This window comes from Rhinatrema bivittatum, chromosome 9 (genome assembly GCF_901001135.1).
Source record: "Rhinatrema bivittatum chromosome 9, aRhiBiv1.1, whole genome shotgun sequence".
Lineage (NCBI taxonomy): Eukaryota > Metazoa > Chordata > Amphibia > Gymnophiona > Rhinatrematidae > Rhinatrema > Rhinatrema bivittatum.
The window spans coordinates 157773858-157788078 of NC_042623.1; the positions used below are offsets into that span (position 1 = coordinate 157773858).

Below are 14221 nucleotides of genomic sequence, written 5' to 3' on the forward strand. Positions count from 1 at the left end.
TGTATACCATCTGATCCAGGTGATTTGCTGCTGCTATGCTGATGTAAAGGTAGGTATGGGGAGTCTAACAAGTATGAGACAAGCTAGCAAGGCAAGCAACATGCAGGGCTATGTATGATGGAGACAGTTATGGCTATAGAATATCCTTAAAGGAACTTTACTGTTGTACCAAATTAACCATAGTATGTAGGAAGTATTGAGACACTCAACATACTTGAAAACATATGTAACTTTTATAAAAATCAACATAAATATAAAAATGTTTCAAAATTATTTCTATTTGAAAAAAAAAAAAATGGGACAGAGGTTAGGCAAACTAGGGTGCAAACTAATTACACAAACACATTAAAGGCCCAGGGAAGTAGGAAGGCCAGGAACTGCAGACTTAGAAGACTGGTTGGTATGATGGACGCTTCATGGCAATGAGCTGTACTGCCATGGTGAGACACTCATGACTCTTGCAAGAGGCATCTCACCATACCAAGCAGACTCCTGAAGTCAGCTTGGATCCCTGTCATCTTCTCTACCATTATCTGCATAGCCTTCTGAAAAAAGCACTGAGGCACAGGTTCATCATCTGGAATGGATGTTCCAGACAATGAGACTAGCAGGAGTCATTAGCATGACAGCAGATGATAGTGGGAGAGGTAGAGGAGGAACCGGGCCTCCTCAGCCAGCAAGGGCTGGCCAGTCTCAGTCTCAGCATCCCTACATCCCTGGGCAGAATAGGGAGATGGCCCTAATGGGATGGGGAAAGAGATCTGTTTCTTCGGGCAAGGGCCCTGCCCATTGGGGGTGAAGGGGCTAGACTGCCACCTCTAGTTTCCCTGGTGATGGAAGAGGTAGAGGAGGAGCATCCTGCTCCTCCTTAGTGATGGCATCAGCTGGGGCCAGATCAGAGGACGGGACCTCGATGCCATCTTTCTCCTCCTCTGTTACCTCATCCAACAGCAACAAGGAATTATCACCTGTGAAGAGAACAGCAATTGTGCATCATGTCATGTGCTCACAAGTTGCAGGGCTTGATGTGCACAATCATAGAGGCAGTTACAGGGCATTCCTTTACAGGGAGGAGTGTAGGCAAATGGAATTGCTCCTATGGGACATCCATATCAAATAGGTGGTGGTAAGGCCATAGAATGATTCTTTGACATACAGAAAATCAATTTCAGTGATATTTTATTTGATGGTGCCTTGCTTGTGATATGGGCTCAGAGTTAGATTCAGTATCAGGGATAGAAGCATTGGTTTGTGGTCGACATAACAAGGCATCTAGGGCCATGAGGCAGTCATAGTTGTATAGGATAAGGGCCTATGAGTCTATGGGCTAGCACCTACACAAAAGCATTGTTTCAAGAGACTGTACATACAGGATAACTGTCACTTGTTTAAAAACTCTTTAAATGCATAATTCAAAAATTCAAAAAAGTAGAAGTTTTTTTATAACTAGTGGGATCTATGATTAAAGACATTGGAATGTTACTGCATTTTGGTGGTTAACATATGGTTTGGTCACCACTTAAGTAAAAATTATATGCTAATTTATCTTTGACGGTCTCAATAAAGGTATTTCTTCAAATTTGGTGATTTCTGCTGTAAAACTTACCTGTGTGCTTTTTTAACTATTTGCGATTTACTGCCACAGAGGATGAGGTATTTTCTTTGTGTTCATGATAGTGTTGCCCATAATCCAGATAACTGCCAGAGTATAAATATGTTTGCATGAAGTTTTGTATAAACTCAAGGCAGAGACAGGGTCATACTGAACGGTCAGCCTATGGTGTGACTGGTGCTGGAAGGCCACAGACAGACCTTGTGAAAATTTCCCTAACGGCCATATCATGAACTTATCTCTGGCCCCATCCTGTCTGGCTCTCAGCCAGTCCAGCCACCTTCGTCACTTCCGGCACAGCTCCCAGGCCTTCTTCACATCCTCAATCTACAGAGAAAAATAGGATGACAAAATTGAGTGTGCACGGTAGCTGTTAATGTGAACTCCATACTGTTATGTATCAATGCAGTCTATTGATGTCTGAAGAGAGTAGCAAGGCTCTTTGCACCTAGAAGTAGTGTGCTGCCACCTGGTGAAAGTACCATGGATGCTCCATGAACCGGCATGGTACACCTTGTCATGAGGAAGCAAGCTGGACAGTCCAGCCAGTGGGAATATCTCTTTCCACAGAGCACACAGCTTTGGAGAGAAACATGAACTATTGAAAATGGCCAAACATCTCTCTGCTGAAAGGGCCAATGTTAGATCTATGACATCTCCCATAGGAATTCTCTAGCTTGTAAATGCACCTTTACTGTACTTGTGATTATTGGTTTAAGTCTTACATTGTCATCCTTGCCAAGTATTTCACACTTGTGTTATATTACATTGGCAACACATGTACATATATCATGTTATTAATGGAATGGACACATGTTTCTGTATCTAGACATACCTGTTGACTCTTGCCCTTTTTGTAGGTCACCTTGAGCTCCACCCAATGACTTCCAATGCACATCCTTACCTGACTGCACCCCCACACCTCCTCCTATTGCCTCTTCATTTACATCCTTATCTGACTCCACCCCTACAACCTACATTCTACTCACCCCAAATGGGTATGAGGCTCTGCAGTTCAATAAGGTCTTCACTATTCACCAGGCATACTTGTTGCACCGCAGGTTGAGCCACACCCCGAGGATGGTGAAGAGGTCCTATTCATCCTCTTCCACCAAGCAATGTCCCTGGTGGTGAAATCTGACTGGCATGCGCATGATGGCAGTGCTGAAATAACACGCTCCTGAAGAACCAGAAGTTGTGCATCACAGAAACGTGCACGTGGACAGTACATGCAAGCTTGCATGTAAACAACTCACACAAAAGTCCAAGCACAACATTAGTGTTACAGTTGTATTTTAGATGTTGCGATCCTGCCCGCGAGGAGCGCGGGCAGGCTCTTACCTCCACGCGGCCAGTTGGGCAGCTGGCGCTGCAGCCTTCATGGCAGTCGTGCCGCTGTGCCTGGGCTCCTCTCTGGCTGCCTTTTGCCCTGCACGGCAGGGCCGACCCGCCGCGAGCTCTCCTTCGCGGTCGGGACCACCGCTGCCGCTCCTGTGCCTCCCGACACACTGCAAGCCTTCCCAGGGTCTTCAGCTGGCAGGGAAGTCATCCCTGCTAGTACCTGCTTCAGCCCGGGTCCTTGGCCGAAAGGGAGGCCGTCCCTGCCGGTGCCTGCAGCCTCCTTACTCCCTCTGCTTGATTTCTTCATGGCATGGAGCCGCTCCTGCAGCCTGCCATCTCTCCAGCTTCTGGGCAGGGCTGCTCCGCTACCTACCTTGCTTCCTCGGGCCTTCCACGTGGCTGAGGACACCACCAGCTTCCAGCTCTTTCTCCAGCTTCCTTAGGCGCGGGCGCGCGCCTCTCGCCTGTTTTTCAAGGGCCAGCCAGGTATGGCCCTCTGCTGACCCCTCCCTGGGCATTGTCCTCTTCAGCCCTACAAAAGGGCTCAGCGTCCATTCCAGCTTTGCCTTCGCAAGGAGTTGGTCACTCCTGGGATCCTGCTGTCCTTCGTTCCAGGAGTCGTCCTTGTTCCAGCACTTCTTCAAGGTCCTGTGTTTCCTGTTCTTCGTTGGAGCTCCTCGACTTGTCCTGTTGTCCACGTTCCACTCCAGATGTTCACCTGCTGTTCCTGATGTCCGTGTTCCAGCCCTAAGGTCTGTCTCCTGATCCAGTAATCCATGTTCCAGTCCAGATGTGTGTTCCTGATGTCCGTGACCCAGCTCTGTTGTTGTTTCTCCTGATCCTGAAGTCCGTGATCCTGTCCAGCTGTCCTGAACCCCTGGTTCCTCGTGCCACTCTTCCTGGCTTGCCATTTTGTGGTCCGCGACCAGCCCCACATGCGGGCTGGGTAGGGCGCTTCATGGTGCAAGGCCTACCTCACTTCTGCAGCACTAGCCTCTGGGAGACTTCCGCTTCTGTACTTTTCCCTGGTCTACGGAGTCCCTGGTGCTTGCTCCGTCCGTGTCAAAGACTCTGCCAGAACCTGTACTCCCAGCGTGGTCCGCGACCAGCCACTGGCGGCTGAGTAGGGCGCGCCTCGGTGCAGGCCTCTACAGCCTCTGAGACATGCTCCATTCATTGCTCCATATCTCGTCTAGAGGCTCTTCAAGTCCAGCGTGGTCCGTGACCAGTCCCGCGGGTGGACTGTGTAGGGCATGCTGCATTGCAGTCTCATCCCAGTGCTTTGCCTGAGTTTTCGGATTACCATGAACTTTGCCTGAGTCTTCTGATTACCCTGAACCTTGCTTGAGTCTACGTCTTCTGTACCTCGTTCCTTCCTGCGCTGGTCCCACTCCCGCGGTTGTAGGACAGGGTGGTCCGTGACCAGACCAGTGGTACTGGCTGTGTAGGGCGTCCTGAGGGACCGTGCCACTGTCTGTATACCCGAGTCTCGTCTGTGCATCCAATTACCTCGTTCCTGAGTCTCGTCTGTGCATCCAAGTACTTCGTTCCTGAGTCTCGTCTGAATCTTCATGTTCCGGTCTTCACTGCCCTGGACTCCATCCGACCTGCCGTTTCTTGCCGTACCCTGCGGCAGGTCCAAAAGGGCTTGGAACGGTCGGAGGACTGTTCATAAGACCACCATTGCGTTGTTGGTCTTCCGAAGCGTGCAGGTCCGGAGGAGGGTCAGTATCTCCAGTCATCTGTCTCCAGTCCAGCCTCGCTCCTGTCCAGCCCATGCTCGGGCATGCCTCGCCTACTGCGGCACATTTTCGGAGTTCCTCTGGGGTCAAGCCATGGCCCAAGAACACACATCTCCTGGTAAGCGGACCGCTCTCCTAGCGTTCCACAACATTAGATCATGCTAGCACATTTGCATGATTCTAAGCATGAGTGTATTTATTTCTTTTTATTTTTTTATTTTATTTTTAAAAAAATTGTATACCGTCATTCGTAAAAATACATCATAACAGTTAACAGAAAGGTCACATAGAACACGAGGTATACATTAAAAATTATAAATACAATAAAATTATTACATTAAAAGGGAAGGGAGACCATTTTTTAAAAAAAACAGAATAGGCATAAAGACAAGTTTTAGATCTTAATATGGTATTATTATTAGTCTTGTCCTAGATATGCTGAGTAAGCTTGTTCAAAAAGCCAGGTCTTCAAAGCTTTTTTAAACCTTTTAAGCTCATTTTCGAGTCTTAGTTCGGCTGGCAAGGTGTTCCAGCGTGTGGGTCCTGCAATGGAGATAATTCTTTCATGTACTAATGTAAGATGGGAAGTATTTACGGATGGAATCTGGAGTAATCCTTTTTTCGCAGATCTTAAAGTTCTGTAAGGGGTATGTAATCGAATGGTAAAATTCAGCCAGTCGTTTTTCTGGCCATAAATTGCTTTATAGAGCAAACAGCAAGTTTTATAATATATTCTATGTGTGATTGGGAGCCAGTGCAAATTTATCAGAATGGTCACATTTTCTGCGGTTTGTCAGAACTCTGGTCACGGAGTTCTGAAGTACCTGTAGCGGACGAAAGCTGGTTTGTGGAAGACCCAAAAGTAAGGAATTGCAATAATTCAAGGAGGAAAAAATTAAGGCCTGTAGTACATATGGACTCGCACACAATTGTTTTAATGTTATCCTCAAAGGATATAGAGAAGCTGGAGTCAGTCCAGAGAAGGGCAACCAAAATGATATGGGGTTTATAACAAAATACCTATGAGAGAAGACTGAAAGAAATTACCGTAAATATGTATAACCTGGAAGAGAGGCGAGACAGTGAGGATATGATACAGAAGGTATTCAGCTTTTTCAGTGGACAGGAAGTTGTAGAACTAGAGATCATATTATGAAGCTTCAAAGGGTTATATTCAGGAGTGTTAGGAGGTATTTTTCACAGAGAAGGTGGTGGATGTCTGGAATTCCCTCCCAGTGGTGATGACAAAGACAGTGGAAGACTTAAAAAATGCATGAGATAAACACAGAGGAATTATGGGTGTCAAGAATATAGTAAAGAGGGCACTGGGCAAACTTCACTGAGGGATAGTTACAGCCCAGGACAACAGTGATATGGCTGCATTTGCTTTCTGGATGGCATGGGGTAACCTGCAAAAGAACATAAGAACATGCCATACTGGGTCAGACCAAGGGTCCATCAAGCCTAGCATCCTGTTTCCAACAGTGGCCAATCCAGGCCACAAGAACCTGGCAATTATCCAAACACTAAGAAGATCCCATGCTACTGATGCAATTAACAGCAGTGGCTATTCCCTAAGTAAACTTGATTAATAGCCGCTAATGGACTTCTCCTCCAAGAATTTATCCAAACCTTTTTTGAACCAAGCTACACTAACTGCACTAACCACATCCTCTGGCAACAAATTCCAGAGCTTTATTGTACGTTGAATGAAAAATAATTTTCTCCGATTAGTCTTAAATGTGCTACTTGCTAACTTCATGGAATGCCCCCTAGTCATTCTATTATTCGAAAGTGTAAATAACCAATTCACATCTACTCGTTCAAGACCTCTCATGATCTTAAAGACCTCTATCATATCTCCTCTCAGCCGTCTCTTCTCCAAGCTGAACAGTCCTAACCTCTTCAGCCTTTCCTCATAGGGGAGCTGTTCCATCCCCTTTATCATTTTGGTTGCCCTTCTCTGTACCTCCTCCATTGCAACTATATCTTTTTTGAGATGCGGAGACCAGAATTGTACATAGTATTCAAGGTGCAGTCTCACCATGGAGCGATATAGAGGCATTATGACATTTTCCGTTTTATTAACCATTCCCTTCCTAATAATTCCTAACATTCTGTTTGCTTTTTTGACTGCTGCAGCACACTGAGCAGACGATTTTAAAGTATTATCCACTATGGTAGCTCCTAATATGGAACCTAACATTGTGTAACTACAGCAAGGGTTACGTTTCCCTATATACAACACCTTGCACATGTCCACATTAAATTTCATCTGCCATTTGGATGCCCAATCTTCCAGTCTTGCAAGGTCCTCCTGTAATGTATCACAATCCGCTTGTGATTTAACCACTCTAAATAATTTTGTATCATCCGCAAATTTGATAACCTCACTCGTCTTATTCCGGTCCAAGTACAGATCCCTGAGACACTCCACTGTTTACCCTTTTCCACTAAGAAAATTGACCATTAAATCCTACTCTCTGTTTCCTGTCTTTTAACCAGTTTGTAATCCACGAAAGGACATCGCCTCCTATCCCATGACTTTTTAGTTTTCTTCGCCTTGAAAACTATCACCGTTTGTACCCGGTTCCCACCACCCCCACCTCCCCCCGCCTCCGCTCCCTCCCTACCCCCCCCCCCCCTTAATCATTCTTAGGTGCACCGGCCCCTGTCCTACTGTAAATAAGTTTCATATACTAAATATCTCAAGTGCACATGCCAATTAACCTTGTATATTGGTTCTTTTTGTAACGCTGCCTGTTTGACTCTCCTCTCCTCTTCTTTGTATATCACCCAGTTAACCCCTCCCCTGTTCATTGTAATTTCCTTTCCTTTCTCAGTTATTTGTAAACCGACATGATGTGTCCTACGAATGCCGGTATAAAAAAGTTTTTAAATAAATAAATAAATAAATAAATGAGGGACTTTGTCAAACGCCTTCTGAAAATCCAAATACATTACATCTACCGGTTCACCTTTATCCACATGTTTATTAACCCCTTCAAAAAAAAGAAGCAGATTTGTTAGGCAAGACTTCCCTTGGGTAAATCCATGTTGACTGTGTTCCATTAAACCATGTCCTTCTATATGCTCTACGATTTTGATCCTGAGAATAGTTTCCACTATTTTTCCCGGCTCTGAAGTCAGGCTCACTGGTCTATAGTTACCCGGATCGCCCCTGGAGCCTTTTTATATATTGGGGTTACATTGGCCACCTTCCAGTCTTCAGGTACAATGGATGATTTTAATGATATGTTACAAATTTTAACTAATAGATCAGAAGTTTCATTTTTTAGTTCCTTCAATACCCTAGGATGCATTCCATCCAGTCCAGGTGATTTGCTACTCTTTAGTTTGTCAATCTGGCCTACTACATCTTCCAGATTCACAGTGATTTCGTTCAGTTCGTCTGACTCATCACCCTTGAAAACCGTCTCCGGAACTGGTAACTCCCCAACATCCTATTTAGTAAACACAGAAGCAAAGAATTCATTTAGTCTTTCTGCAATGGCCTTATCTTACCTAAGAGCCCCTTTAACCCCTCGGTCATCTAATGGTCCAACCGACTCTCTCACAGGTTTTTTGCTTCAGATATATTTTAAAAAGTTTTTGCCTCTATGGCCAACTTCATTTCAAATTATCTCTTCGCCTGTCTTATCAATGTTTTACAATTTACTTGACAATGCTTATGTGTTTTATCCTATTTTCTTCAGATGGATCCTTCTTCCAATTTTTGAAGGATGGTTTTTTTTGGCTAAAATAGCCTCTTTCACCTCACCTTTTAACCATGATGGTAATCATTTTGCCTTCCTTCCACCTTTCTTAATGTGTGGAAAACATATGGACTGTGCCTCTAGGATTGTATTTTTAAACAATGTCCATGCCTGTTGAACACTTTTAACCTTTGCAGCAGCACCTTTCAGTTTTTTCTATTTTCCTCATTTTATCAAATTTTCCCTTTTGAAAGTTTAGTGTTAGAGCTGCAGATTTACTTATTGTCCCCCTTCCAGTTATTATTTTAAATTTGATCATGTTATGATCACTGTTGCCAAGTAGCCCCACAACCGTTACCTCTCTCACCAAATCCTGCGTTCCACTAAGAATTAAATCTAAAATAGCTCCCTCTCTTGTTGGTTCCTGAACCAATTGCTCCATGAAGCAGTCAATTTTTACATCCAGGAACTTAATGTCTCTTGCAAGTCGATGTTACATTTACCCAGTCAATATTGTGGTAATTGAAATCTCCCATTATTATTGCTCTGCCAAATTGGTTAGCTTCCCTGATTTCTCTTAGCATTTCATCCTCTGTCTGACCATTTTGTCCACGTGGACGGTAGTATACTCCTATCACTATACTCTTACCTAACACACATGGGATTTCTACCCATATAGATTCTACTGAGCATTTAGTCTCTTGTATGATCTTTATCCTGTTGGACTCTATACCCTCCTGGACATAAATTGCCACACCCCCACCAAGTTGATCCTCCCTATCATTGCGATATAATTTGTACCCTGATATAGCACTGTCCCATTGGTTATCCCCCTTCCACCAAGTCTCTGTGATGCCAATTATGCCAAACTCATCATTTGCTGCTGAACACTCTAACTCTCCCATCTTAGACTTCTGGCATTGGCATACAGACATTTCAAAGTGTGTTTTTTGTTTGTATTAACAACCTGCTTTTCAGTTGTTAGGGATAATTCGGAAATCATTAGCTTCGGTGATTTTTTTACATATAGGCACATGGACTATGTTTGCTTTTAATGGAACCTCTCTGTTGTGATGCCCTAACTCTCCTGTTTCATTAGTATCCATCAAGGATACATTTCTCCGAACCATGCACTGCTGAGTGACTGTTGGCTTTCCCCTTTGTTCTAGTTTAAAAGCTGCTCTATCGCCTTTTGGAAAGTTAGTGCCAGCAGCTTGGTTCCACTCTAGTTAAGGTGGAGCCCATCCTTTCCGAAAAGTCTCCCCTTTCCCCCAAAGTTTCCCCAGTTCCTTACAAAACTGAATCCCTCTTCCCTGCACCATCGTCTCATCCACGCATTGAAACTTTGGAGCTCTGCCTGCCTCTGGGGACCTGCACGTGGAACAGGAAGCATTTCAGAGAATGCCACCCTGGAGGTTCTGGATTTCAGCTTTCTACCTAAAATCTACCACAACAGCAGGCTCCTCCCCAGCACTGTCTATAATCCTATCTAGGTGACGCATGAGGTCTACCACCTTCGCACCAGGCAGGAAAGTTACCAGGTGGTCCTCACGTCCACCAGCCACCCTGCTATCTACATTTCTAATAATTGAATCACCAACTATGATGGCCGGCCTAACCCTTCCCTCCTGGGCAGTAGCCCTGGGAGACTTGTCCTCAGTGTGAGAGGACATTACATCACCTGGAGAGCAAGTCCTTGCTACAGGATCACTTCCTGCCACACCAGGGTGTTGTTCTCCTACTGGGAGACCTTTTGATCCACGGCAGCACTGAGGCTGCCAGACTGAATTTGGGACTTGGCTACTATGTCCCTGAAGATCTCATCAATGTACCTTTCTGTCTGCCTCAGCTCCTCCAAGTTTGCTCCTCCAGAGATCGGACTTGGTCCCTGAGAGCCAGGAGCTCTGTGCACCGAGTGCACACATATAATCTCTCACCAGCGGGTTAAAAATCATACATGTGACACTCAATGCAAAAGACTGGAAAGCCCTCCCTCTTGCTGCTGGACTGCTACCTTCATCTTAGTTTTATTGAGTTCCTAGTTAAGTTTAGGATCCTAAGGGAGTTGGAATGAGAGCACTTTAAATTTACAGGTGAATTTACTAAATAATCAGCTAGAGTCCTACAAGGGGAAGATTAAACTTTCAATGAGTGCTGATACAATAGTATAATTTAGATAAGACCCTGATTGATTTTTAATGAGAAAGTGTCTCGTGCCTAAAAATCAAGGGTTGAGTGGGTGGGAAAGACAGACACTAGAATTAACTATCTCTGGCTTGCTTATTACCTCAGACACACACAAACTCTAAAGAATATATCCCTTAATTTCACCTTTCACCAAACTTTTATAAGCCCAAAAATTTCTGAAAGCTATACTTACCAATCCTCTTTAACCACCGTTAAATTAATCTTCACTCAGTTAATGGAAGGGTTTGAGATTCGCGCGGCATTAGGCGCGCGCGCTTCTGGTCCTCCTCTACTGCAAAGAGTGCGGGGCCTCTGGAAGCTGGGGTTGTAGAAGTCAATCCCTGGATCGCTTGCGGTGACCTCTACACTCCTCTCCTGTAGGATGCTGGGAGCAGTATGGAGATGAGCCTTCCGGTTCTCCTCTACTGCAAAGGGTGTGAGGCCTCTGGAAGCTGGGGTTGTGGAAGTCAATCCCTGGATCGCTTGTGGTGACCTCTGGACTCCTCTCCTATGGGATGCTGGGAGCAGTATGCAGATGAGCCTTCCGGTCCCCCTCTACTGCGCCATGCATTTTGTGAATACTCTAGGTGCCGCTGCTAGTCCAAACAGAAGAACTCTGTATTGGTAGTGTTTGCCATTGAATTGGAAACACAGGTAACTCCATGGATGCATCGGAATGTAAGTGTACGCATCCTTCAGGTCTAATGAACACATCTAGTCGTTGTGCTGGAGAAGAGGAAGGATGGATTTCAGCGAGACCATTTTGAATTTTTCCCTCACTAGGTATTTGTTGAGTTCTCGCAAGTCCAGTATAGGGCGTAAACCTTCCATCTTCTTGGGAATGAGGAAATAAGGGGAATAAAATCCTTTGCACCATGAAGAATGGGGTATGCTCTGTATCGCGCGTTGTTTGAGTAATTGATTGATTTCCTGTGCCAATTATATCTGGTTTGTCTTGTGTCCCTGTGTATAGGAAGGGGAGGGCAGGATTGGGGTGGATGAAAAATGAAGGCGGTATCTGTGCCGTACTATATTCAGCACCCAGCGATCCGAAGTTATCTGAGTCTATGCATGGAAAAAAGATGTTATTCTGCCCGCTACAATGTGTGGTGGTGGCCCTGACATATTCAAAAAGATGACGGGTTTTTAGACGAAAATACAGCTGGTTGACTCTGCGTAAGTTGGTTCCTAGGTCTTGCACGCCTGTTCTGTTGTTGCGGAAGTTGTGATCTCTGTGGTTGCTGATAAGTAGGGGGTCTATAAGGTGGATACGGATGGAATTGTTTCCGTTGGTATGGTGGGCGACGAGGCTATATATAGAAGCGTCTGGCAGAATATGTAGACCGGTTGACTAGCGACTGTATTGCTGCCGATTGTTCCTTTAATTGTGAAACCGTTTCCTGCAAACGGCTACCAAAAAGATTGTCCCCGTACAAGGAAGGTTAGCAAGTTTATCGTGCACATCTTCCCTTATGGCACTAGAACAGAGCCATGCTATCCTGCGCGCCGCTATTGCAGATGCAGAAGTACAGGAGGATGTTTCAAAAGACTCATATACTGTCCTGAGAAGATGGCGTAACCCTTCCTCCATATCTTGTATAGGCTGAGGAAGCACTGAAGATGGTTCCGATGTTGGTAGAAGAGTCTTGACCTGCTGAAGCAGTCATATAAGTACTGAACAATGTAAAATTGGTGCTGCCCAATACGAGCACCTAACATTGCCGATTGGAATGATTTATTGGCAAAATCATCCAAGTATTTATGGTCCTTCTCTGGAGGGTTACTGGAATGAGTTCTTGTCCTCTTAGCACACTGCATAGCTGACTCTACCACAATGGATTGATGTGGCAATTGCGGGGTTGAATTAAATGTAGATTGTTTCACCTTATATTTGAGGTCAATTTTTTGGGATATGGATGCTATGTTGAAAGGAGTTTCCCATTGTTTCTGGAGCAGTGCATCAATGACCTTGTGTGATGGTAGGCTGGTCAGTTCTATGGGTAGGTCAAATATTTTTAAGAGACCTAAGGTTTCAGATCGTGGATCAGGTACTGCTTGAATTTCCAATTGTAGAGCCAATCCCACCTTGCTAATGAATTTAGGGTAGGTAAGAACTTCCGGAGGCGAGTATGACTCCTGTGGTCCCTCGGCAGGATCTGATGGGTATCCCATTGATGAGGGCGACGATGGAATAGAAATTGGCCGCTGCGGAATTGAGGAAAAACTTAGTTGTGTTGGTTGCACTGGCAATGGACAAGTCGGAGACGGTGACCTTGGAGATGTACTTTTTGGCCTTTTAGGAGCGTGCACTCTCAAATCCGAAGGGGATTGCGGAGGGCTCTGTGGCGAGGGTTAAGGAAGTTGATATGCTGACTGTATTAATGTAAAAAGTCCCGTGAGCGCTGTGAGCCTGCTGTGCCAGATCTGGTACTTGAGGTGGCAGTATGCTTGGTGGCAGAGGCATAGGAGTGGGTGCCTGTAAGTCATACCATTGGATCTGGTTGGGTAGACGGTGGTGTTGACATTTCTCGTGGTCGCTGCCTATGAATGGGTTCAAGAAACTCAAAATCTCTGTCTCGTGAATGAGAAACTGAGGACAAATCTGATGACCTCCTTCAAGATGGTGATGATAATGACGGGGAGGAATGAGAAGAAATATTCACCCACTCATCTGTTGCGACTCTCCGTGATGCTGGAGATCGATGATGACTAGAGCTCAGTTGTAAGGGTAAAGTACGCTTTAGTCGTGAATGAGATGAATGGTCAGCAGGCGTAGATGTACTTGAAGTATGAGCACGTGACATATGTTTTCTCTTATGGGAATGATTTTTCGGAACATGCTCCGAGTAACCAGAAGGTGGTGTTTCTGTTCTTTGTTTTTTCTTTTGAAACCCCTCTGCTAGGCCTGATACAGCAAAGCTGCGTTTATGGGCCCCCTGTTTTGGATGAATCGATCTGGTATCACCCTGCATCGAGGAATGCGTCAAGTGACGAGGTTTTTGAGAACCTGACAACTGTTCTGATGGAGCCGGCGTTTTTTGATGCGTCAGCGTCGGTGGGTGCGTCGGCATCAGTGTATGCGCCAGTGTTGGTGGGCGCGTCGGAGTCGACGGGGGCGCTCGTGTTGAAGTTTGCTTCCCAGTTGGCATCTGCGTCGAAGTTCTGTCCAGCGTCGATCTTTGCCTCGGTCTCGAAGCACTCAAAGGCCTTGGATGCTGTGCCAAGGGTAAGGGATCCCGAGGCTGCATCAACTTCAGTCAGACTGTTTTTTTATAGGCATGTCGGTGTTTAGAGATCATCTCTGCTAGACGGTCTCCCTCACCCGCGCCCGAGGAGGAAGGGCCCAGTGAGGATGCCCGTTTTGTAGTTGGTGCCTGTTGCTTCTCTGGTCCCGGAGAAGAATGTGATTCTGGGGGGGGAGGGGGGGGCCATAAGAGTTCCTTGCTCGCCTCAAGTTTTCAATTTTTTCCGCCCTTTGGCAGATTCCCTGGGTGGGATTCTGCCACAGTATCTACAATTAGCCTGATCATGGTCTGGGCCCAGACACACATAACAGGCAGAATAACCGTTGGTGGTTGACATTATTTTCCCACAGGCACAAGGTTTGAACCCTGAAGGCCTGG

General features: G+C 45.5%; 1 protein-coding gene across 1 annotated transcript in view; it reads right to left on the bottom strand.

The window, feature by feature from the left end:
• ANKMY1 (ankyrin repeat and MYND domain containing 1) overlaps window positions 1-14221 on the bottom strand; it is a 278322-nt gene that overhangs the window by 259336 nt on the left and 4765 nt on the right. The window contains exon 2 of the mRNA XM_029616456.1: window positions 1607-1939. The gene's annotated coding sequence lies outside the window, so the exon portion shown is untranslated. The remainder of the gene's footprint in view (window positions 1-1606; window positions 1940-14221) is intronic.